The 26335-nt window shown below is 45.5% G+C and overlaps 1 protein-coding gene across 3 annotated transcripts in view; it reads right to left on the bottom strand.

Moving 5' to 3' along the window:
- The window catches only part of MAGI2 (membrane associated guanylate kinase, WW and PDZ domain containing 2), a 2996284-nt gene that overhangs the window by 325153 nt on the left and 2644796 nt on the right, over positions 1-26335 (bottom strand). The window lies entirely within an intron of this gene.

Here is a 26335-nt window from a genome sequence, read left to right as displayed (position 1 = left end):
CATATTGAATATTGGTGAAACGCTCAATAGTTGTCTGTTCTGTATACCCTGAAATAACGGGTCTTTTTTGCCAATATAGTTGCCCTCATTTTAAGGACTGCAGAAAAGCTGAAAAAGTTATTTGGGAGGTCCCTCTCGTGTTTGGAGCCTGTCATCTGCAGGTCTTTGGCATGAAATCTTAGCGTTATTACTCCAGTTATTTACAGTTCTTCAAAGCTGCACCACTTTGGCACTGAGGCATATTTTATGTATATAATTATTATTATTATTACTGTTAGTAGCAGTGCATCTAAAACAAGTTTGAGCTATTGCTATTATAAACAACAATGTTTTTGTTATTGTTTTTTTTAACCATAAATAAAAAGCATTGTCATTTACAATGTAAAACTTTAAGCTATTTATCTGTTTTCATAACCAATACATAGATAAAAGGTTTGTCATTTACAATACCAATAGCTCAAACTTTTGCAAATGCGAGACCTATTGCATTGCAATTGCTTGTTATCCCTAATACCTTCATTGCATCCCAATTAATTTAAGGAAGCCAACAGGAAGTATTCCCGAGGTCTTGCTCACACCCACCCGCCCACCGGTAAAAAAATGGTGGGGAGCCACGGCCAACTGCCAATTAGGTCAAGGGAGCCACGGGTAAAAAAAGTTTGGGAACCACTGGTCTTGTCTGTTCCCCTCCCCATTTCATCTTTTCTCCTTCTTCTTCTCCTCCCCTTCTGACTCCTCTTCCCCTACCTCTTTCTTTCTTCATTTCCCCCTTTTCTCGTCTTACCTTCTTACCTTCTATTTTATCTTTTTTCATGTTTTCATTTTCTCATGCTCTCATTATTTCTTTCTCGGGGTAAGATGACATTTCTCCTTATTCCTCTATGTATTCATTCCTCTATTTATTCACCAACCTATTTGTTCACCTATTCATGCATTTATCTATTTATTTATGACTCTTTCGAACCTTCCATCATCCTCAATGTACATCATATTCTACATATTTAATATTTAATCTTTTTAATATTTTTGTAGGTCCAAATGTATCCCCTCTATTCATGATGCATTCTGTCTAACTCATTTCGTGGTTATGAACTTCCAGAGTTATGGATTTTTAAGCATACTGTGTACAATATCCTTTCCTAACACAATTGGCTTCTTGACTTTTATTTCATCACTCCTTTTCCCTTCCTCCCTCCTCTAATGTGTAGTTTTCTCTCCTTTATATCACATTAATATATGTACTGACAATACACTCTTTGGGGTCGATTATGTTGTGCTACACTTTTATGTATTGATCTGCCTTTAAATTCTCAATAAAGAATTACAACACCATTTTTTTTTTTACGTATGATGAATGGAGTGTGGTTGCAACCATTTTGTGTTGTTGACGGTGGACCAGTGTAATCTTTCGCCGGCCCTACCTACTTCATGTGCATACATTTATGCCAGAATGTTTATGCCTTCAGACCTTTTCATGCATATTTTCTTCCACAATTTTTAAAATGTCCCAATGTTTACAAAGATGGAAAAGTTGTTTTTAAAAAAAACCTCTAATAAGTTGTCGGTGAGGTTGTAAAACTGCTGTTTTACAAAAGAATACCTCTTAAGATTAGCAGTGTACCGCCAGTTGCAAACACATGATCCATAAGGGGTGACTCATCTTGTAAACCCTGATCCCTGGTGCAGGCGCTTTCTAAACAAGACACTTCTAAAACAAAGCTTGAAATAATAGAAATAAAATCCTTCCCTTTACTTCTTGGTAAATACGGTTTTCACATTAGAAGAATTTCCCAATTAGAACTGGTCTAGTGTTCTGAAGGTAATATTAAGAGTCTAAATGTGGCTTTTGCTGATTAAAGTATGGCCATAGTATGGAAGCATACTCAAGATGTTTTATTAGAAGATATTGCTGCACAAGAGGCTACATGACCTTCTAATTAGTGGCTTCTTGCTTCTTCACATCGAGTCCTCCTTAGCACTCCAATGAGCTCTTTTAAAAAATCAATGCGATTCATTAGTTTGGAAGTTGTCCCTTACGCTTGGAGAGGTCTCATTAATGATGCTTAAATTAAGTAGCAAAGTCTACCCGTTTATGTTTAGACACTTGCTTGTGAAGTTAAATGTCCTGACATTACCCCTTAGATTCAGAGACAAAGTAGACAGCCATCAAAAAAGTCAAAAGACTTGTGTTACTGATATAATGAGACTGTCCCCTAATACATTGTTTGATGCTGTGGTGATTGGATTATCAAATATCACTCTTCTTCATAGTAGCTCGATAATGCAATTTAAAGATCACTTGTGAAGAGGATCTTATTTTTTTTTAATTCCTGAACTCTACTGTGTTGCACGCACAGGTAGCCAAGAACAAATGCAGTTAAATAAAGTACTGTATCCATGTACACTCTAGTGTACATTTCTCCTCTTAAACCACTTCTGATAACACTGGATGATTGCATTAACCTAATAAATGTTTGTTTTTTATGACATGTAGAAAGAATATATGCTAAATTGACCACCCATAACTGGTTAGCATGCATCACAAGTTCCACAGGGAGATGGGTTCTAAACCATTTGTGCCACTTGCATCAAGGCAACCAAAGGTAGGAGGGAAAGATCACCAAGATACCTTCATTTGTGTGTTTTCAAATTAACATTTCTGTAGCCTCACCGGTAGGAAATAATGGTGGTTGTATAAAGACTTCTGACAAATGTGGTTTTAATTTATTTGCATGATGTGTGTAATCGGCATGTAAACCGTAAAAGTTAATGGGAGGAATGCTCTAAACCACTAGCAATTGCTCTGGATAGCATTTCAACCCATCTTTTTTTGCCCAATGTGACACTGTAGACAGAGGCCCACCTAATGCAAATCAGTGCTGACCCTGCTCCTCATGGAATCAGTCCATCATTTGTCAGGCCTTGGCCTGAGCATACAGACATGTAGTCTAAAAACCTGGGTATACTGAACCCACCAAATAGCGAGTTTGTTCCCTAATACGTATTTCTTTCATTTTCTTGGCTAACACTGAGTCAATAAGACACCTGGGGTAAAAATTGCATAATTTGCGTACTGACCAGTATGTAGCTTATCACTCCTGTCGATGTTGTCTTGATTCTTACAGAGCCCATCATCAAAAACTTTTTATCGATTCTATCCTTGTTGGTATTCATATTTGGGTGCACCTTTCGATCTTTCAGGTGGAGCCAAGGACAGAAACCAATTATAGTCAGAGTTTTCAGCCTACCCGGTACCAAGGGTGCATGTGGACAGTTCAGCATTCCAAAGAATATTTAGAATAGCAAACATCAAATAGGATCGGTTCAACATTTCCAAAATTATATACAGTCTCAATGTCACAAATTACACACGTGCTCATGTTTTGTCAATCCTTTTGCCCTGGAAAATGAGGTTATGATTTTTAGGATACTGCTGATGCTATTAAATAACTGTTCTCTAATTGACCATCGAAGTAAAGTAAAGTAATATGCCATATGAGAGCTCAGCCCTGGTTTGACCAGGAATTTGCTCAGGCCAAACATGTCCCTCCTTTTCAACTGAGTTAAAGAGAAATTACAAAGAGGATGTCGAATGATATATGGGAAATTAAAAGCAGGATTTCCTATAGTGCCACCTCTAAGGTATATATATTTACTTGTAACTTGCCTGCATGCAAAAAGATGTATTCATCGTTTTATCAGTGGTACATCTGAGTCTGCGTTTAAGATGGCGTGGTGGTATAGGTGTCATGACCTCTGGAGTGAACGGTGCACTTCCTTCAGGACGCGCTAATGTAGTACCACCGCAGTCTTTCTCCATAAAGATGTGATATGTGACCTAAAATAGTAGGTAAATGACCGAGAAGTGATGCCAGCTCCTGGCTGTCTATGCGTGTTACCTTGGCGCTGGACTGCTTGTTAGCATATAGATGGTGTGTATTGATCCACCTGTGTCGGGTGGCTGTTTTAAGTGACACGTATATTGCACATTCCGCTCCATTAACTGTGCAGCTAGGATCCTGATGTGAGAACCTCTCTTAAGAATACATTATCCTAACCCAACCAAAAGTAAACTATTACTTTTACTCATAGCACTGGGAGAAAAATGAGAACGCTGATCATATATTCTGCATCTTAAACACACGCGGCAGTTAAGAACAAGCCACAAAGATTTTGTGTCAGTATAGTACTGACATGTTTGCCATGGTTACACCTCTCTTGCTGTGATGTCCTGAAAATATGCATTACTTTGATTCTTTATGTAGAATGAGCTAAATTCCGTGTTATCTCTAAAGTAACTGCTGAGAATTTAGCCCACACCTTTCTGGCGTCTCTTAACTCTACATGAGGTATTTCGGTGGCCAACACGTGTCTGTCCCATGCCTTCTAATAAAGTGATTTTCTCATAACCAGTCAAAAGACATCTGAGGCGAGTTGGGGCCTCGTTTTCTGCTTGCAAGAGGTGGCTGCTTGAATTTTAACATATTTATTTGCCAATCTTATAACTACATTCAGAAGCTTCCTCTGAGGAGGAAGTCAGTAAGGTATTTTAAAAAACAAGAAGCTGGAGCTTTGGTTACACCAAAAGTGTTTTATTTTTTGGCTTACCATGTATTAAGGAGAGCAAGGTGAAAGGTGATTCCATATTGAAAGCGGAGTCGACCTATCAGGAAATTACATCAGCTAATATGGTACATACTAGGAGCAAACTCTCATCGCTTTAGTTAACATTTTTGTCAATGGGATTAGGTTAGTAGATACAAACAAAAACACAAAGAAAGCGTATATAACGTATGTAATTTCACCAAATCTTAATGTAAAAAAGTTAAATTAACAAAAATACTACTGAGTTAAAGAAATGGACTAGACTTCGAATCAGAGGGATAAAAATGTCTCTGTCACTATTTTCCGCAAAAAAATATATATACTTCTTAAAAAGGCAAAAAAAAACTACGGTGCAATGGAACCTTAAAAAAAAAAATTTAAGTATTTTTGTGGCAGCCCTGTTAGGGTTGGCATGTAATGATGCTTGTCCCATTCATGGAAAACATTGTATCCAGTGCATAATCTACATACAGAGAGTGGATTTGGGTCAGCCTCTTTCAGCCTTTGGCATTTTTGCCTCACAGACCTTCAGCCATTGGCTTGAGTTGTTTTGAATCAGTGTTTTAATCTTATCATCTTTCTGCTGGCTTCTATGATGACTCTTTCTGCCTGCTTCCGAACGTAGGAGGGGCTATTTTACATCTGAGAAGTACACTATGTCATCAAACATTTCATTATTTATATCATCCATGCATTGTATACAGAAAATAATTGTCTTACATTTAGAAGCAATAAAAAGCGAATTGGCTGTGAAAAATTCCCTAACAACCCCATATTATCAGGGATTATATTGGAAGGCATTATTTCACATGTTTAACATTTTCCATGGAGAGAAGAAAATAAGGTGTATTTCCTACAGCCTGGTTGGGGCTGAGACACAACGAGATTTGAATATTAATCTACTGTTTGCATAGAATGATGTGCAAATGTTAATGAATCTCACAAAGTATTAGTTTTCCACACGTATTAAATTGTGTTTTTGTGTGAATCCCCCTCAGTACTTGGCTGAAGATTTAATACTGAGGTATTTGTAGGAGAGGACAGCCACAGACAGATTGGAAGATGGAAAAGAGTTTAATCAGATCATCGGATATTACCAAAACATGAATCCACTGCCCTGTAGCATACATAAAACACATCATAGAGCGATATGGCGTATTCATAGGATACTCAAGATCAGTATTTCTCACAGCTGAACTTTGGACCTGTCTTTTACGTTGATAAAAACGTTTTGGCCTACAAGTGTTTGTTATTTGAAAACATAGCACCTAGAGCCTGCGACATTGCGAGCTAAGTAGGGGCTTTCAGGAACAATGGTTTAACCTATCCACTTTAGAGTCCTCATCTCCGGCTGGGCTTGAGAATCAATCTGTGACTTGCTGACCCATTATCCATGCTTCCCCTGCCCCTATTACGGCAAACAGATTCCCTCATCCCTGGACCCTTTCCCTCTCATTCACTCTTTTTACCATCCTCCGAATTCTCCAGCGAGGTTTCCTCTGGTACTCCGAAAGCACCTTCCTGTGCCCAGAAGTTCTCCTTGTCCGAATCTATACCCACTACTTAACCTCTTGCGATCCAGGTGCCCTCCACAGCCCATAATACCCCCCACCTTCGCACCCACCGTCTGTAGGCACATAGGGCTTATAAATAAAGTAGCAAAATATTAAAAATAATGAAGTTTGGAGGGCGTGGCTAGCAGCCGACGATGGCGGCAGCTTAGAAGGCGAGCTCCGAGGCTGAAGCGGCCTCCTCGCAAATCCGACTACATATCCGATGACAAAACGCTACCCTGCGGGTAGGAACTGAAACCCGGGACCGGGGGGCACGCCCGGCGGCAGCCAGAATGAAATTCCGTCCGAGGGAAGCGAAGTAAATCGCGCAACTTGCACAGGCCACTGAGCGCGCCTGAAGCCGGGAAGCTGACTGCCTCTGAGATCCGGCAGGAAGTACTGCGGACTGGGCATCGGGGAGCCGGAAGCTACCGAGGACGAGGCAGCTCTGAGGGCGAGAGGAGAGCGCTGTCCGTTGGAGAAGTCGGACTGCGGAGGCATGTGAGCCAGTGCCGTCCGGTGTATGCTGTGACCAGACCTGAGTCGGGGGGCGCCACGGATCGCGCACCTGAGGCAGACAGACCAGCCGGGTCTGAGTGCGGGCCCGCCATCTTGGATCCAAGCCCGCCGGCGGATTGGAGCGGAGGACGGAGCGGGCAGCATCTGCATCGGTGAGGTGCCCAGATTGTAGCGTGGGGAAAGCGGAGGCCCCCGCTTGGACTGTGGTGCGCGTGACACGGGGGTCCGCCGCAAAATCGCTCCGAGCCATTCGCCAATACGGCAAGGGGGGGGGGGGGCGGTGGCGGCACGATCCTAAGAAGCCCCGTGACCCGGGCCCTGCACTGTTCACCACCACCATTGCCCCATTGGCCTCGCCGGCCGGAGAGTGGGCGGAATAGATAAACTGGTCTCCGCGGGGAGAGCAGACAGGGAGACATTTGCGGCGGCAGCCATTGGACACGTTCCTGCGGCGGCCGGGGAGATCCGGGCGGGGGCCGCTCTCTTATCGTGAGCCCAGCCGGCCATCAACAGCGTGGCGGGGTCGCAGAGTGGGCAGTGTCCGGAAAAGAGGGAGACCCCAATCCCCTTACTGTGCACCACCTGATCCGACCCCTAGGCGGACTATCAACACTGCCGGCCCGAGCCACGCGGCCCTCCATCATGGTGGCCGGTGAGACGGCGTGATCTGACCAACGGCTGGGTCCCCTCGCTTCGATACTCCTTGGTACCCCACGCAACATCGCCGGGATCCCTGCGGTTGGCAACGGACCCCTACACCCGTTGTCCCTGGCTCCTACCCCACGGCGACCCATCGCTGAGACAACGGCTGAAATGACGGGCAAGGGAGTGAAGGGCGGCAACACGCAATCAAGGCTCGAAAAATATGCCTTTGATAGAACGTTATCTTCCCCGGCTGAAGCGAAAACGCAGGCGAACAAGACGGCCGACACGGCGGGGGGGAAGAAAGCAACCCTGGAGGACGTGATGCGGGCCTTGTCACAGGTCCAGGTGACAGTAGGGTCGATATCAACGGAAATTACACTGCTGCGAGCGGACTTCCACAAAATGTCCGAAAGAGTGAACTCGATGGAGGTGGTCACAAAGTCCTTGGTGGAAGACGTCTCGGAACTGCAAATCAATATGGAGCGGATCTCAAAAGAAAATAAGGAACTGCGCGGAAAGCTGGACGAGCAAGAAGGACGCTCACGACGGAACAACATCCGCATATTAGGGGTTCCTGAATCGGAAGACACTAGAGCTATGGATCTGTATGTGGAGGGCCTGATCCAACAAGAACTTAAACCCAAGGGTCTTTCAGCATTTTTCTCGGTGGAACGAGCTCACCGAGTCCCTGGGGGTCGCCCTAAAACGGGAGCATCTCCGAGACCGATCATTGCCCGACTTTTTAATTTCAGGGATAGGGATGCAATCTTACAAGCGGCAAGACACTCACCCCCGATTAAAGTTCAAAACTCGACACTGGCATTCTTTCCTCATTACACGGCTGAGGTCGCCCGCAGAAGGAGAACATTCTTTGAGGTTAAGAAGGAACTCCGAGCGAGAGAAATCCCCTATGCAATGCTTTTTCCAGCTAAACTGAGAATAGTGGCGGACAATAAGACATGGTTTTTTGATACCCCGGAATCGGCGCATGACTGGCTGGAGGGATGGAGAACGACGGGCCAGCCTCGCCGCTCCAATAGACAGAACAGACACCGCAATACTGGTACAAGACCGAGTTCCCAAATATCCGGTGAGGATGCGGGACAGCACTCCCTAATGAACGAAGCTCCGGACCGAGAAGAACTCGAAGAACAATGACTTCCTGTAATCGTGAGGATGAGCTGCCACTGGTTCGGGCCGGGTGGGCCTCCAAGGACACTGGGCAGAGGTTCTCCGAGGATGTGATGGGGGGCCGCTGACTCCGGAGAGTCCTTCACCCCAGCGAACAAGTACTGTGTTAAGGGTTTGGGGTAGGCACTCTGCTATGTTGGGGGGGCGGGCAGTTCCAAGTCCTTTTAGCAGGGAGGCAGGGAGGGGGGGGTGTTGAGGGTTGGGGGGTTTTGTGTTTAGTGGGTAGTTTTGTGGGCCTGGATTGGTTGGGTAGGTACACGTATGCAGCATGGCGAGACTTGGGAATTTTGGTAGATCATGTTCATAAAGGCACGTAGTCACCCTTTACCATACATACTATGGCACATAACACACAAACTGACTTAGGGGGGGTAAATCGTGGGTTGGGACCAGCGCCACCTTTACAACTCTTATCTTGGAATGTGAGGGGACTAGGGGATAAGGTAAAAAGAGGCATAGTTTTACAGCACATAAGAAGATTCAGCCCGGCACTGGTCCTACTGCAAGAAACACACTTGACAGGTTCGGCAGTACACGCACTAGACAAGAAAGGCTACCGCATGATTGCACACTCGGAATTCTCCAGGGGGTCCCGAGGTACAGGGATACTGATGCACCGGTCCTCCAGGTACATACTTCAATCCACGAAGATAGACACTCAGGGGCGCTTTGCGGCGGCAATTGGACAGTGGGAGGGGAGACCGCTCAATGTGGTCTCAGTATACGTCCCGCCGGCCCTGCACTCGACTGTACTCCCAGAACTAGGGACCTTTTTGTTAGGACTCCCAGATGGAGATCTCCTAGTGGGAGGGGACTTTAACGCGACGGCGCACGATACCCTAGATAGATTCCCAATACGACCCCAGGCTCCCGGTCCGTCCCGGCTGACGGACTTCCTAGAAGCACAGGGTTTGGTAGACCTATGGAGAAGTTTTCATCCAACAGCCCAACAATACACCTATCATTCAGCGGTTCATGCTAGCCTCTCCAGGATCGATTATTTTTTGGCGTTGGGCCATGGACTCTTCACTATAGAGGAGGTGCGGATTGAGCCGAGAGGAATCTCGGACCATTCCCCGTTAACGCTGACTCTCTCCAACCCTGAGCGATCCCACCAACGCATTTACCCGATTTACCCGGGATATCTTAAGGTACCCAAGGTGGCCAAGGCACTCAAAAGTGCGACCAGATGCTACCTTGCGGAGAACGAGGGTTCGGTATCATCCCCTTCGGTCCTATGGGAGGCCTATAAAACGGTTCTCAGGGGGCATGTGATATCAAACATAACTCAGCACAAACGCACCCAGAAAAAAGACCTGCTGCGCGTAGAGGAGGACCTCGCCAGGGCCAATGAAGTACATGTGGCGACCCCGAACGGGGACACGCTGCATGCGCTCCAGTTGTGTCAGCGACGTCATACTGACCTTTTACGCTGTAGAGAGGGAGCCAACTTGGCGGCAACGGCGAATAGGGTATACGAGATCGGTGATAAGGCCCGCAAACTATTAGCCTGGCTGGAGAAGAAGCGAGAGGGACAAAGGTCGATCCTACGTTTAAAGGACTCGGAGGGGATAGTGCAAACTCGCCCTGCCCTGATAGTAGACCTACTGGCTGATCATTTTCAAATGGTGTATACTCCTGAAACAGCGGTCACGCAGGAAAGGGCGGAGGCGGCTCTTCTTGGAGTACCCACTCCCACCCTGTCGCAAGACGGAGTGGAGGAACTTGAAGCTGATTTGACGACTGAAGAGTTGCAATCGGCTATTGCAGCGTTACACCCAGGAAAGGCACTAGGCCCCAATGGAATACCGATTGAGTGGTACAAGACCATGTCGGAGACACTGGCTACTCCCCTGCTTCACATGTTCGTAGAATGCTTGGGAAAGGGTCAGCTACCACTGGATCAGCGTATGGCAACTATCGTGGCGATCCCGAAACCTGGCAAGCCACCGGAGGACTGCGGATCCTACCGGCCGATTTCCCTCCTCAATGCTGAGAGTAAAATCTTAGCGAAACTATTAGCAAATAGACTATTACCCCACCTTGCCCAACTAATACACCCAGACCAGTCGGGGTTTATGTCTCATAGGAGTACGGCGCTGAATCTCAGACGTCTGCATGGGGTGCTGGCGAGAGCCCCGTTGTTGAGGGAACCCGCGGCAATCCTCTCGTTGGACGCTAAAATGGCGTTTGACTTGGTGGAATGGCAGTACCTATTTGCAGTCCTACGGCATATGGGATTTGGCCCGAAATTCACCGCGTGGATTGGGCTACTGTACAACGCTCCTGTGGCGCGAGTGACAGCGAATGGCCATGTTTCGAGAGATATTCTGGTGGCAAGGGGAACGAGACGGGGCTGTCCGCTGTCACCTCTGTTGTTCGCCCTGGTGCTGGAGCCGTTGGCCACAATCATTAGAACCACCAGGTTGCTGCGAGGAATAACATGGGAGAATGACTGGGAGGACAAAGTGTAGTTGTACGCCGACGATATGTTAATATATCTGACTGATCCGGCAGAGGGGATTCCTGTGTTGTTGGCAATATGCGAGCGACACGGTGCAGCCTCAGGATATAAAATTAACTGGACAAAGTCGGTACTCTACATGCTGCATGGGGTTCCGCCACGCTTGAATGAGATTTGTCCTCTGTTATTAGAGGAAGTCTCCTTCAAATATTTGGGAATCCGCATCACGCGAGAACCCGGGACCTTTCAAGACATGAATCTGAAACCGCTGCTCGATAGACTTAAAACTGATGTCCGGCATTGGAAGTCACTTCCACTGACGTTGTTGGGGCGGGCGGCGCTGTTTAAAATGATGGCGCTGCCCCATTTCCTATACGTGTTGGAAAACACACCGGAAATGGTCCCACCTTCCTTTTTTAAACAGGTATCAGGACAGCTGTCAGGCCTCTTATGGGGTTACCGACTGGTGAGGGTCGCACAGGCGAAGTTAGTTAGAGACTGGTATAGCGGTGGTATCGCGCTCCCGAACTTAGAGCTCTATTATTGGGCGGCTCATCTTAAGGTGATCAACCAGTGGATGCATGCTTCTCAGACCGACCCGGCGTATCTAGCAGACCGGCGACAGCTGGGTACTACTACCATCTTGGCCCCACTCTACAATAAAGGTCTAACTGTGAAATTGGTTGGCCCGACCAAACACACTGTTACTATATGGCACAAAGCACAAAGACGACTACACTGGGAGGGTGTGATCACACGGATGACGCCCCTATGGGACTCCAAAGCCCTGGGGAATCTACGTAAAAGCAAGGGATTTACCCAATGGGACAACATCGGGATCTCCACGGTGGGCGACATGTGGACGAGAGATGGGGTAATTACATTCGAGGCCCTGAGAGAGCAGTATGAACTGAATGTTACTGAAACATACCGGTACATACAGATACGACACGCCTTAATGGCAGCAGTATCACCAGGAACACAGGTCCCAGAGTCGGCGCCTTTAGAGGACCGACTTCTTACAGACTACATGGAGGCTAGCGCCACCTCCCTAACATACCGCAAGCTAGTGAACAATTTGCCTGACCCGCTACAGACACTGAGACGCAAATGGGAGGATGAGCTCGGGGACTTTGATGAGGCGAATTGGAATGCTGCACTAGCGTCGCCTAGAGAGGCCGGAATCTCGGCGAGATTCCGATTAGTACAATTAAAAATACTGCACCGGGTGTATTACACGCGCACGGTCCTTCACAAAATTCAGAGGGCGGAACACCCCTACTGTCTGAGAGGTTGCGGGGAAGAAGGCACACTGTTTCATACACTGTGGTCCTGTCCTAGCATGGTAGAGTACTGGAGGCGAGTGATGCGCACTGTCGCCCAAAGCTTGCATCTCCCCATTACTCCTGATCCCAGGGTCTGTCTACTAAATATTTGGGGCCCGAATAACCTGACTCCACAGGGGCGGCAATGGGCAATCATTGGAATGATGTTGGCAAAGCGGGACATAGCGCAGAAATGGGGGGCTCCAGAAACACCTACTTTGGCGCAATGGTGCAGGAATATGGACATGCTCATGGTTGTGGAACGTGCAGTATATCAACAAAGGGCCAACCCACGTAAATGGAACAAGCTGTGGTTGCCGTGGAACTCCTATAGGGGAGACCTCTGCGATCCGCTACCTGAGGAAGAGGACGTAGATAGCTCAGATGAGGAGGAAGAAGTAGAATAGGTGTGGGAGGCGGGAGGGGGCCATTCACGGTTCAGATGGGTCTTGTGATGTCAATGTGCCAATGATGTGATCGAAACTCGTATATCCTATGAGATGCTAGGTCTTACTCAATGTGATGCAATAATGGAATAAAATATCTGCAGTTTTTTTAATGCTACCACAGTTACCACTCTATGCCCGCACAATTGGATGTTAAGTTGAAAAGTTGAAAAGACAAAATCTTGTTGCGCTACTGGTCGGTGATGGCTGAATGTTGATGCAACACCGACAATGATATGCTATTACATGATAATTCTTCTTTGTGCAACAATAAAAACATTTTAAAAAAAAAATAATGAAGTTTGCCATGGTGGTTCCTTTGCATAAATCTAAGGTTTTCATATGAACAAAAATAAATCTGAATTCATACAAAATAAGCACATTTGGCGGCAAAGGGCTTTACTTGCGACCTAGAAACAGGTGTTTAAAGAACTGAAGTTATACGAAGGAAACAATATTACACCGAGGTTTGATAGGTACTTAACTTGAAGATTAGGACTGCATAGGCAATAAAGAGAAGATTACATTAGAGTTAGAGTTTCACGGGTGTGGGTTTTTTCTGTGTTGCCATTCCTAATCAATTACAGCCATCGCGCTCGTTTTTCCATATACTTTAAAAATCTGAAACTTTCTAGAATAATTAAGAACTAGCCTGCACTTAGGCAAATGTGTACAGAAATTGATTTGAAAACGGAAGGATTGATAGTTAACGCTATTTGTGTGTTACTAATAACCAATTTCAAAAATATATTTATGCATTTAGGTGATAAGATTCTGTATGTACAATGTAGAGGTTACGTTGGGGTGTCAAAGGAGCATCGTCATTAAGTACTGAGTTAGTGGTAGATGTAGATACGAACACAACCATTTTTCCGTGATAAATAGACCACCAGGCACAAGGTGTTAAATTATGGTACCAGGACGACTGCAATCGCCAATCTGTTGTCGAGAAAAGCAACAGATTTCACAGGAAAATACACAAACATACCCTACACCGGATCCTGTGTTACTACTGTATGTTCAACACTGCCCTATTGTTTAATATACTTGTTTTGAAAAATCGACTAGCTGAGCAGCCGAATATTTCTGTGGGGTCTACGGCCAGCTGCGGGAAGTCTTTTAACACTCACTCGCCAGTAGACCCACGAGACTATGGCGAACATGCATACATAGCTTTCGTTGCCAGGACAGTGTTGTTTGCCAAAAGTGCACTTTCTGGTTCCCTTGCATCTGCATGAATAGGTTAAGAGGAGTGGGTAACATGGAGGCGCCCACAGCATCTTGTGATGCTGTCATGAAAATCACGACAGGAGCGTCACTTCCTGAGGCCGAGAAGAGATGTCATCAAGACCACCAGACGCATAGCCAGGGTGTACTGGATCCAGACCGCTAAACAGCCCACCAAGGAGCGGCCTGACACTCAAGCAGCGGCACTCACAGCTAGCCAGAGCGGCCAGTAAGGAGCGTACCCCTTGTGTTGTCTGCTGTCTGTCCCGCAACCCTGGCTCCAGCAAAGATGGCCGCTAACTGCAGACTCAAGGTGGCGTGCGTACAGGCTGGAGTCTAGCACAACAGGAAAGGTAATGCGTCAGAGAGCCCAGTGACCCTCTGTGGCCATGAAAACAGAAGACGTACCGAAAGCTTTTACCGCCCCCTTCTCAAGCTACCATTGTCATAGCAGAAGGACTAACACATGTCACAGAATTTCAAGAAGAGCTGGAGTACTAACTCGTTAAGTGAATGCGTCAGCATTGTGTGCCATGTTGTTGGACAAAAAAGATGTACAATCTACTACAGTCTTCGGCGGTCAAAGAGGGTTGCGTTGTGCAAAACTCTTATTCTCGAGCCACAAACATTTAACAAGGAAAGGTCCTTCGTGCACGCCATCAGCTCTGCGGGGGTCATGTACACGCTGACCAGGAACGGCAGGTCCCAGTGACGTTTTAAGCCCCACCCTTTTCAGACTGGGGGCGTGTTTTTGACTGAGGACGTTACTGAGAGAAAGAAATGAAAAAACACGACCCCCAATCTGAGAAAGACGGGGCTTAGATCGTCACTGGGACCTCTTCTCCAATGGCTGGCCAACGTTTAGGAGGCCAGCCAATGGAGAAGAGGGGCGGGGTTAACCTCGCTACTAAGAGACCTAAAATCTCTCCAGCGAGACTGCGCATGTGCGCAGCCTACGCTAGCCAAGACCTAAAAATAAAATAATTACTTATAACTCTTTACAGTTCGGCTGCATTAAAAAAATGAATTAAAGAAATGAAGGCAAATTTGTTGATGGATTAAAATACATTTTTGTAGTAGACTGGGTTCTATCTACCTTCCTAGTTACCTACCAATCTAGCTATCTGTCTATCGATCTATCTATTTATCTGATCTATAATCAACTAACATAAACCAAATATAACGTATTCTGCCTGAATTAATACCATTTTGTGTAAGTTTCATGAATATTCTTCTTCGTGAACTTAATAGAATTAAATTATCATACAAATGTTCTTGCCCTGGGCTGTTTAAGTAAGAAAGGGGCATTGCTATTCCAACATCAACAACTTAACCCAAAGCCATTTGATAAAATTTGCATTGGCTTAGACCCCCTAAATCTAATGGGAAGTTAGTCACATCATTCTTTTTGTTTCATTTTAATCAAGGGATTTAGTATAGTTATAAGTCTGAAACAGTATCCAGTTCAGTTTTTACTTCCGTATTGTATCGCCCACGAGTAAAGAGACATCTTAAGCCTGTGCCCTATGACAGTGTCAACCCATAAGAGTGCCCCAAAGTGCAATTGTCAATAATTTTGATTGATATATTCTGTAAAGGGGTGTTAAGGAAGATCCTTGCATTGAAAATTACAAGGCAATAGGACATTTGCAAGTTACTGTGTTTTGCCCACCTGAATAATGTAAAAAACAGGCTTACTAAACGTGACACACTCACCTAACAATGACACATCATTCATCCTTGTTGACAGCTTATCTCCACAAACCTATTATTTCATCCGGGATTGATCCCCAAACTTCAGAAAGCGATGGGATGATATAACAATAGCAGACAGTGTGCTATTTAAGGACTAGATTTCCAACAATATGAATTTGCCAGACACCGCTTAGACTGTACTGGCCTCTCCATCCTGACAGACACCTGGAGGGTTTACAATTCAAGATTATGCAGTATTTTCGGGTGTTGTCAGTTCCTGTTTGCGTCAAATATATGGAGGCTTTTCCTAGTGGCGTATGTGCCGCAACACAATGGTTCCCTATTTTTTCACTGTGTTTTCCCCTTTCCCCCCACCTTGCTACTATCTTGATTTTTTGTGTCCAGCAGTAGGAACGTCTACTGGATGTACTTCTGGATCCTAATACTTAGCTTTTTCCCTTTCTCTGATGGGGAGTGGGAGGAGTTTACAGCCCTGCTACTATCTTAAGTGTTAATCTTCATCTTCAATCAAGAGCTATAAATTTGATAAAAGGGTTATACCCTTGCTATTTTATTCCTCATAAATGAGGCCTCTTAAGGAAGCACTTGGCACCTTTCACATGTATTATTCAGTGCTGAGAAGCAGCATGGCTGTCAGGACGAGCTGTCCATTTGTAACGAAATTTTGAAGGGGATGCAATAGCTTAAGTGGGGTGACCCGTTGACCCATTTCGGCCCCACGGTCTGGATCACGCGTGATCAAGGCCGTAGGGCCGGAACATGCAGCAGGGACTGGAGCACTTTCATTAAATCTCTGGATCTGGATTCTGAGTGCGTGTGATTTGTGTTTTCATGGAGTTTCATAGTTACTAAGCTGGGTGCCATGCTCAGCGCCACACCACAACCTCGAGCCGGCAGCACGCCATTCACAGAATATTGTATGATTGATATATATATACATATTATTGTTTTTGATTACTCGACCATGGAGGGCATAAACCTAGCCTGTCAGGCCTTTCACAGGAATTCTGGCGAGAAATATTACAGTACACATCTTTTATCCCTAGCATTCGTCAAATAACTTGCTACAAAGATAACCTTTGAGATTTGATGTAACAAAATACATGCCTGAAGGCTTTAACATAGCACCATTTAATTAGCATGAAAGCCTTAGGAAGCTGAATAGTAACTTTCGTGTTGCATTGACATTCCGTCTGGAAAATTGTTTTTTCATCATTTCCTGTCCCTCATCTTTCTTATTTTTCCTCCCTTGCTTCCCTCGGTTGCCAGACCTTGTGTCTGTTATAGTGACTATGCCCCTTGGCTTTGCCATGTTTCTCTTCTTTTAACTCGCTCCTTTCCTTCTTAGAAGAATCCTGACTCAATACTTGATTGTGAGCCTCCCTGCTTCCTTCACTGTGGCCTGCCATCTCAAACTCAGTGCATATACTTGTTTTTATTCTGTAATTCCAAAGGTGTCATGTCTTTCACCAAAATAAAAGTCCTGTGTGTGGTCTCTCTGATTCGTGAGTTATTCCATTATCAGTGAACCTCCATTCATAGCCTTGTCGTAACCATATATGTAACTCCTAAGAGATTTGGGCATGCTGTGTGTAAGTCTCTCTTTCACTCCCATTTCCCTTTCCCTCCAGTATTTCGTTTTGCTTTATACACATTCCTTAGTATACAGAACTGCATTCTGATAAGTGGAATTGGTTGTCATCAGAACCTGTTGTGTAACACTTGCACATCCTGATAATTTTGATACAGCAACCATCAGGGAAACAGTAATCAATTAGATACATATATAAAACTTACATGCGGCATAGCAAAATACTGTCTCCCCTAACACAGTCTAAGAAGGAATTTCACATTTGTTTGCCAGATGGGGTAACGTACGAACCCTCTAGGGGGTCAATTAGACATGGGACAAGGGGGTCAGCCTAGTAGGAGAAATCTGTAGATCAATAACCAGCGATCCCTGGCTAGAAACCCTGTATTGAGATTTCCACGAAGAATGTATGGTTCATGTTTTATGTGTCTGTATTACGTGTATGTAAAAACAATAAAAACCTGTTGAAATAAAAAAAAAAATCCTTGCCTCCTTCTTTAATCAGTGAGTTTTCTTGTATCAAAATACCTCTCTGCAGGCTTTAATACAGAGTAGTTTCAATCCACCCTTAAATGATTATTGACATTAACATATGCTTTTCACAATAAATATCCCAGACCCACTGCCTTTAACATAACGTTTCATACTAAACAGATCAGTCTTATAGCCTTGATCAATGGAGTGCCACAACAACCAACACAGCCGTGCTGCTGTACCATGCATAGGCTTTCCAATAAGGTAAAAAGTTCAATACAAGGACCCAGTGGAAGCACGCAACATCTTTCCATGGAAAAGCTGCATGCAAGGAAACCAATGTATGCATAGCCTGCGCCGCTCTGCAGTACTTCTGAATGCTCTTCTACTGTTGATCGCATAGGGTCATGTGTCAGCTGCTCTGTCCTACAAGACCTAATGAGGGACCAAATCAGAGCTTTGACTTGAGATCTGAGGTAGACTCAGCCAGGCTTTTTTCACAGCTGCTGGACGTCCGTAGGGAAGGAGGCTGCACTTGAACACTCTACCGACCTTCAGGAATCAGAGGTGGTCCTAAGCTAATAAACTGCAGAAGAATTATAAATTCTGCACTTGCCACCCCCTGCGACAAAGGGCTGTAAGAGCGGGAGGAGCTGCCGCAGCCCTCAAAACTCGTGCCACCTGGGGCGCACCACCCCCCCTTGATGCGCCACTGGCCAATATTACAGCCACGGCCGGCATTGGGAGTACCTGCAGGGCGGTGACGTGGGGAGGGAGAGGGGCAGGGTGAGGGGTTGTAATGTATGGATTACGGATTTTTACAGGTAAGTAAACATTTAAATAAATAAAACGAATTTCGGTGTGCGCACTGCATCGCATTTGGGGATGCAGTGCACTCAACGAAATTCGTTTTATTTATTTAAATGTTTACTTACCAGGGAAGCTCCGTAATCTATACATTACTACCCCCACCCTGCCCCTCCCCACATCACCGCTCTGCAGGTACTCCCACTGCCGGCCGAGGCTGCACTAATATTGATAGTTTAACTGCCCCCTGGATGACGTGTTCTCAGCCACAAAAAACCCTCCTCGCCATTCCCAAAGACACCCTGTGCATTCTCAAGGTTTTAAATCTTCCACCTGCTTGGGTCGGTGCTGACAGCTTCAAACTACTCTCTCCCTTCCATAGTGTAAATGGAGTTATAAATTCACCTTCCAAGTCCTAAAAACACATTCTGCAGCTAAACCACCCACACTTCCTTCCTCACAACTTTCAGATAAGCACAACCCCATCAGCCTGAGACTCGAAATGTGTAATAGCTCCATCATGTTTATGTTACTCTGCTCATTAATTCTGTATCAAGAAGTAATGTCAATGTACCAGCCCCCCTGCTACTCGGGTTCTGCATCCTTTCTGGTATTATGTGACCCTCATATGAGCCCTACATTTCCTATCAACTGAATGCAAATTATTTCAATTTCGCGGCAGTTGTCATTCACCTGGACTATTTTTGAAAATATGTTATTTGCTTGATTGCTTCAATATTCATTTATTTCTGTTACCAAAAACTGTTTCTTTAATGCTATATACCATTGATGATTTCATTGGTCCAGCAGATATTACATTCGTGCATTTAATCTAAGTATGGCCTTCAACATTTTATTGGAAACAGCAGAATTACACTTTCCAATATCCCAATATCAGTTGTGTGCTCAGTCTGTTACCTCGGCAGCTTGCTAACTTTAAATGAAGTTCTCTTCTGCAGCATGAAACCCATCTAAGTTTGATTTTCCACCAGCACTTTACTCGGAAATAAATTCCAGGCCCTCTTGTACTTCACATCAAGAAAAGTGAGCCTGAGCTCTTTTCAGACGATTACCTTTTTTTTGGGCTAGACCACGCACCAGTTGAATGTGTTGTCAAGCCACATCCTGGTTCGGGAGTGGCAGGAGAGAAATATTAACGCGATACACACTATAATAACCATATTTTGCTTCTCCATTAGATGCCCAGACGAAGAGGAGAAGGGAAGAGGAAGAAAGCTTGCCCCTAAATAACCCAGTGTTCCCTACAGGAGTCTGCCTATTGAGGTGCCTTGACGCCGAGCAATGGCTAAGATGAAAGAGCCCGTTTTAGAGCTGCTGTCGTTGTCTCCTTTTAATGGCAGTTTTTCTTTCCTTACAAACAGTGGAGACCGAGCTCTCTCTGTTTCCTTCTGAAGCCTGCTCTTAGGTAAGCAGGGCTAGCATAGACCTCTGACACCGCAAGCAAATTGGGTCTTTTGGGAGTAGTGCGTTTGGTCATTGTTCACTTTAAAGGGCCAAAGCTCTAGGGTTAAATGAATGTTTCTGGGGTTACTATTGGCCCCACAGGCTAAAGGTTCAAATGGACCTGCTACTGAAACTTTAAGATCATGTTTTTCTTAGAGCTTACATGGCTTTCTCTTCAAAAATAGTTATAGAACCTCTGTTGGAAAACATCGGATAAAAACCCATAGTACTACTTGTTCCTAAACATAGTATAATGCCCTGCTGGGTATGCACAAAAGTATACCTAGTAGTCACAAACTCATTGACTGCCAGCATATGATCACATATTAAATCCCGTGCAAGTGGTGGGTAATGAGTGCTTCAAGGTGCTATTAACCCTGTGAGTTTGTGAACACCCACAAACAAGTTACTCTTTGAGCATTTACAAGGTCCCCTCATATCTATCCAAGTTTTTTTTTAAATAACATCTCATCATGCTAAGACCTCCATTCCCATCCATCAACCCTTCTTATAAATAGGTGTGGGCATAACTGGAGTGATTCTCTCTAGTTAATTACTCGTAAATTCCTGCAAAATTACTTGTAATTATGTGTAATTACATGTGAACTATAATCCAGCATTTATTGCTATTTGCTTTGTTCAAAATGAACTGACATGTCCAAAATGGGCCCAGGAATGTATTTTATGCTAAGGAAATAAGACTCAATGCTACAGAACATGAATCACAGAAGCCAGAAACTGCTCGTTCTCCCTTAATTCATTTGATCCTATGCTCCTGCAGTAGGGTTTATGCCATAAATTACTCTGAAGTACTCAAGCTGTAGTAATCAAGAATTTTGGTACTTCACAAGAGGAATGCGTAATTACTGAAATTACTCCAATTATTCCAGAGTAATTAACATTTCGCCCAGGCCTACTTATAAAAGGATAGACTCCACCCATCAACTGCAAAGACTCTCAGAGTTTCTAGATTGCTTCAATGCAACATGTCCATATTACACAAAACATTTACATACAATTGGACCCAGCAAGGTCAGAAATATCACAAATAATAGTGACAAAGCGGATGAGATTTAAAGGAACAGAAGCAGGGAGAATGGGGGGTCCTGGAAGAAAATGCTACTTTTCAAACCACTTCCCATTTTGGCTAATCTGAACCAGCAGCCTCAGCAGATACATGAAGGACAGTGTCTGAGAGTAGGACAATGAGAAAGAGTGTTTGTTGGCTGGGAAGCACTGGAGCAGCAAAGTCAGGGGAAGGAGACACGGATGGTTGCACGGTGAAATGTTATCACATAATATTAATAGCCTTAATTTACCCAGAAGGAGTATATTGATCTTGTAGGCCATTAGAAAAGAGTGATCACATGGCTCCAGACAATGCATAGAGAGCAGGAATACCCATACAGGTTTGAAATGAGATGCGATGCTCCTGGCTGCTAACCATGAACAGGCCGGATGTGCCCTTCCACCTTCTGATCTCTGAGCCTCAATGACTCTTGGTGTAGCATATAAAGAAAGCAGGCCCTGGAATCCAGAAGACAAACATACTGAAATATAGCCCTTGAAGACGCATTCTTTTAAAAAAACTTTGTAGCCTGTTCGTGTTCATTTATCTTTTTTTTGCGTAGTTTTAAATGGCACCAACTTGACCCGAAGGTATCAGAGCGCTTTACATGAGCACCAGTTGCATTACACAAGGACACATTAATTTTTGTTAGGCATGGGGAGAATAAGTGCTTTGCCCAGAATCACAGGATGTTGAGCATCATTAACCCCTCCCTGGTGCTGCTCAAGACCAACAGCAGACGCAGCCCCGCCCACTCCGTCGAATGCCTGCACTGCCGCGGTAAATGGGTTAATGAGACTCAAACCCGATTGCCCATAATTGAGATCGACCGCCATAGCCGTTAAGCTACATCATTACCTTCAATATGATCGCTCTATGAGTGAAACATTAGCCGCAAATAGGTGTGGGCAACCATTCTGTTCAGGTTCGAATCCTAGCAAAGTTGGTTCAGCCCCCAAGCTCTGGAATTCCCTACCCTTGGCCTTCCGCACTGAATCTAACCTTCTACCCTTCCCCAAAATTTTCAAAACCTGTCTCTTCCCGTAAATTCCATTGTTCCCGCTAAGACATTCTCTAGCGCTGGGACGCTCCCGGGTAGCCATGCGCTTTTTAAATCCTTTTTCATTTCATTTCATTATCTTTCTGATGGAGACGAATAGAGTATTACTGAGAACCTGATTTTGAGGTAGGCGGCCTTTTACACCACCACAAACGTGACAAATATCCAGTTCACTGTATTAGAAGTGCATTACATCCAAAGGCACGTGTGATATGGTAGACGGGTGTAACGTTCAGCTGAACTCTAAATTAGGCCCTAGCCAGGTGCGCAATGCCCATTGGACTCAAAGGGCTTCAGCCTCCCCATCGTGTGTGGCAGCCCAGGATAAGAGAGCTTCTTGGGCACACACAGCCACACCTGAGTACTTCACAGGTCTTTAAAAGACCATTTGCTTGTTAATGAGGCTTTGTTGTTTTTTCACCCGTTCTTAGAGCCCCTGTATCTCCACTCTGCTATTGCTGGAAGAATTAGCCCTCCTCGCCCCGACATTTTTTCTTAGCCTCCCCGAAATTTGGCTCTAGTTGCGCCTCTGGCCCTAGCTTTGGTGTTATATTTCAATGCTATTATAGCGCTCAGAAGTATAAGAAATCTACGAGAATTGAAGTTCGATTGTTCCACCAAACGCTGAGATGGTGAACCATATGTGCCTTAATAACCACTGCTCAAATTTGAGGGCTTCCTTCATCCCGTCCACCGCCATGTCTTCTTTTGAAAATGACCTTACCAATTAGACTGTTTGTTACACCCCCTTCAAAGGCATCACCTGATTTTGATTGTTCGTTTCTTCTTATTGGAAGAAGGTAAACAGATTAGCCACTTTAAGTTTACTTTAGTGTTTACTAAAATCCGTATACACCTGTTCTTTGCAAACCAACCAGTAATTCCGCAATAAAAACAGGGTAACGTGAATCTCATGTATTGTAGAAGTTCTCGTGGGATAACAATGAATCTCTGAGATCAAGGCAGATTTTAAGGGTTAATTGTGGTTCTCATTATAAGAGGCCTTTAATTCCTGATGTGGCCAGTAGCACTAGCAAACATCTTTGACTTCACTTGGCACACAGTTCATCCATGCTTTGGAGAGATCACATCTAATGGATTCCATGGTAGTACGATGCTGTGATCAGTTGCCGTCCTTCCTCCCTGCAACAGTGCAGACTATGATTAACTGCTCAGAAGGGCGTATTTGTAAAAAAGTAAGTGCCAGGACCCAATGTATTTTGGAGGACAATCACTGAAGCTTGATATTAATTTGCACACTCTACAGGACTAACAATGTGGACTATTCCAGGCCTCCAAAAGCTGTCGGAATGGCCTGGACAAGCTGCTTTTTGATATCCGAAGATTCAGATTCAGATTAGCTTTACTCGATTTTGATTTAAAATCATAAAAGCAGCAGCAAAACATAAATAAATACATCAATATTTCATTACATATCAATTGTTAAAAACATGATTAAATTGATAAAAACGAGTCAGCTAATCAATATAAAACGATTCCCTGTCAAGTGGAGCACCTATAAAAGATAAGAAAGGATCGTACATTCAGTGCTATTTAGTGGGGTAGGGATCTAGGGAAAATCATCAAGCAGGGCTCTGTCAGCAGTTTTTCTGATAGGTTTGGATGCTTATGGGTGGGCTCTTGTGAGTAGTGCTCAGGAAGTGCAGTATTTCAACAGAGGTTCGAATCTGTTAGGAGCTAGGAAGCTAGGGGCATTAGATGCACAGAGTCCCCCGCCCCAAACGTTATAGTTCTTTACTGCTGTTCTTGGTGACTGAAAAGGTGGAATGCTCGGATAGAAGTCGTGTAAATCCCAAATGCGAATTGGGCCATCCCCCTCTTTATGCTTGCAGGATCGTAAATAAGGGACTATTTTCCTGTGCTTGAATTTGATTAGCACCAAGTCCCCATGGGTGGCTTTTGGCAATGCGCCCAACCACCCCACCCTCCTAACGCTTAGAATCCCCCATCTAAGTCAGGTGGCAGAGGTCTATTGGTCTGTAACCAGAACATAACCTTATTTAACAGGTCTTGACGTGTTTCATGTTTTCCATGATTTAGTGGTGGGATCCCAGAGACAACAGTCACATAAGGGGCGGCTTCAGGGGGTAAGTTAATTCGTGGCATTCTAACAAGTTCCGGTTCAGGTTTAGACTCAGTATGGTTTATTAACGAGTGCTTTATGGGCAGTTTAAAGCCTGTTGGAAAAGGTAATGTTTGCGGATGGGCGTTCTTGCGGGAATTCAGCTTGGGTTTTTCCGGGATAGTGAGGGCAATAGGAGCGTCTGATAATACCGGTTTAGTACTTGATGGAATATGCGTTTTGATTATCAGTTCAATACTAGATAACCTGTCCCCCAGATCGTTAATTTTGGCCACCAGTGGTGATATGAGAGATGTTAATAAATGCTCAAGCTGGGCCAATAAAGTTGGTTGGAGGGGTGATGGACGGTTTTCTATTTTTCCATGCGCCATATCCCCCGACACTGTGATTGAGTTGGAGTGGGGATAAGAGGGACTGGAGCATAATTTTTGAATTTTGGCTTGCTTCTCGTTTACAATGTCATCATCGTGCTTCCTTTTAGTGTTGGGCCCCCCCGGAGGTGCATTGGCTAGGGATTGGTGTTTATTAGAGTAAAGGGGTGAATTCTGCAGGGTGGCGTTTACATCGTCTGGATTGGTGGCCATGCTTATAGTGGGTGATATGTCTGGGACATATTTAGTTCCACACAGGGCGTTCAGCTCCTCCCAGATTGACATGTTATGATGCGAATCGCCAAAGTAGGTCGATAGAAATGTTAAGGGGAGTCCCAGTACCTCTTAGAAGGAAATGTCAGGGGTGTGGCCCGTCCCGTCCTCCTTGGACCTCTGAGGGACACAGAGGGCCCGACCTTTGCCCGGGCTTCGCCCGCGTCCCGCGGAGCGGAGCGGAGCGCTGCTTTAAGGCGCCTCCTGGCGCTCTCCCGATGTCAGAAGGCAGCGCCGCTGCTGAGGCTGCCGGGAGATGTAGTCCCGGGGCGGCGGCGCTGTAGGCAACAAAAGTTTGACTCCTGGCGGTGGCGGCTGCAGTGGGGGCCTCCTCGCCTCCCCCCTCCGATTGAGCAAGTGTCCCCGCGCTCCGCCGAGCGGAGCGCTGCTTTAAGGCGCCTCCTGGCGCTCTCCCGATGTCAGAAGGCAGCACCGCCGCTGTGGCTGCCGGGAGATGTAGTCCCGGGGCGGCGGCGCTGTAGGCAACAAAAGTTTGACTCCTGGCGGTGGCGGCTGCAGTGGGCCCTCCTCACCTCCCCCCTCCGATTGAGCAAGTGTCCCCGCGCTCCGCCGAGCGGAGCGCTGCTTTAAGGCGCCTCCTGGCGCTCTCCCGATGTCAGAAGGCAGCGCCGCCGCTGAGGCTGCCGGGAGATGTAGTCCCGGGGCGGCGGCGCTGTAGGCAACAAAAGTTTGACTCCTGGCGGTGGCGCTGCAGTGGGGGCCTCCTCGCCTCCCCCCTCCGATTGAGCAAGTGTCCCCGCGCTCCGCCGAGCGGAGCGCTGCTTTAAGGCGCCTCCTGGCGCTCTCCCGATGTCAGAAGGCAGCGCCGCCGCTGAGGCTGCCGGGAGATGTAGTCCCGGGGCGGCGGCGCTGTAGGCAACAAAAGTTTGACTCCTGGCGGTGGCGGTGGCGGCTGCAGTGGGGGCCTCCTCGCCTCCCCCCTCCGATTGAGCAAGCAATTAAATATATCTTAAAGATATATTTAATAAACAGCCTGCTGAGCTACTAAAGTCAAAAATAGACATCCATTGCCACCATGTGATGGGCTGTTATAAGTGCAGTAGGGAGAATGAAGTGTTGGTTTTGTGCCTTGGTAAACATGGGCTTAAATTAAGCAATGCCACTCAGGCCATTTTACCCCCAAAAGCGTGATGGAGATAGTCTGGCTTTCAGTCTGCCACCAAGAGGTTAAAGTTTTTCTAACTGTAGCGCTAACCACCAAACCAATTAATCTACAGGTCAACACTTAAATGCATGAAGGTAAAGACCAAAAAAGAAATTAAAACAGTGCATTGTCACCCTCAAATGAGTGTGCCTCTGAGCCCGGGGACACAGAACAGAAACATGCCTCTTGCATTGTGGCACATGCACAGAGGTAGCACAGGGGCCTATTTAGAGTTTGGGAACAGACCATCCACCATTTTTTGGGCC

The sequence above is a fragment of the Lissotriton helveticus genome, chromosome 1_1 (assembly GCF_964261635.1).
Source record: "Lissotriton helveticus chromosome 1_1, aLisHel1.1, whole genome shotgun sequence".
Taxonomy (NCBI): Eukaryota; Metazoa; Chordata; class Amphibia; order Caudata; family Salamandridae; genus Lissotriton; species Lissotriton helveticus.
The sequence above is the reverse complement of the archived record's forward strand: the minus strand, read 5'-3'. Positions and strand labels throughout refer to the sequence as shown.